Raw genomic sequence first — 1,093 nt, 5'->3', positions numbered from 1 at the left:
CAATACTAAAGATTTAGTGCCCTATTCTTATTATTTCTTTTGTCGTTCTTCTTGTTTTATAGCCCCCTGCCCCCATTTCTTTGACTGACCTGCTTGCTTTTTTTCTCTTATCATTTTCATCCCCAACTCTATGTTGTCCTCACTCCTCGCCACCCAGACTTTCACATCAGCACCCACAATTTCAGTCATCTTTGGCCTTAGCCTCTAGAATGCTGGGATTATAGACTTGTACCTCCATGCCCAGCTCTGAGACTGTTTCTTTCTTCTTCTTCTTTTTTTTTTGGCCGGTCGTGGGGCTTGAACTCTGGGCCTAGGCACTGTCCCTCAGCTCTTCAGCTCAAGGTTAGCGCTCTACCACTTGACCCATAGCACCACTTCCAGTCTTTTCTGTTTATGTGGTGCTGAGGAATCGAACCCAGGGCCTCAGGCATGCAAGGCACGTACTCTATCACTGAGCTACCTTCCCAGCCCTCTGAGACTGTTTCTAAGTTCAAGAATGTAGCCTTGTTTAGATGGTATGTATGCTTGCTTGAGAATATGTGTTGGAAGGAAGATGGTTTGCTGAAGAACAGAGTTAGTCTTTACCTTTTTTTTGTTGTTTTTGTTTTTGTCGGTCGTGGGGATTGAACTCTGGGCCTGGGTGCTGTCCCTCAGCTCTTCAGCTCAAGGCGAGCACTCTACCACTTTGAGCCACAGTGCCACTTCCGTTTTTTTTGGAGATAAGAGTCCCACATACTCTCCTGTCCATGCTAGCTTTGAATTCTGATCCTCAGATCTCAGCCTGCTGAATAGCTAGGATTATAGGCATGAGCCACCAGCGCCCAGCTCTAAAGCCAAATCTCTTTTGAGGTTTCTGGATCCGACCCTTTCTTTGCCCAGGTATGAAAAGAGAAAACATTTGTAGTTATGAACAGAACATAAAAAGCTGGACTGGGGCTGGGAAGGTGGCTCAGTGGTAGAGTACTTGCCTTGCATGCCTGAGGCCCTGGGTTCGATTCCTCAGCACCACATAATCAGAAAAAAAAAGCCAGAAGTGGCGCTGTGGCTCAAGTGGTAGAGCACTAGCCTTGAGCTGAAGAGCTGAGGGACAGCG

This window comes from Dipodomys ordii, unplaced genomic scaffold (genome assembly GCF_000151885.1).
Source record: "Dipodomys ordii isolate 6190 unplaced genomic scaffold, Dord_2.0 Scaffold11, whole genome shotgun sequence".
Lineage (NCBI taxonomy): Eukaryota > Metazoa > Chordata > Mammalia > Rodentia > Heteromyidae > Dipodomys > Dipodomys ordii.
Note: the sequence above shows the minus strand (reverse complement) of the source record.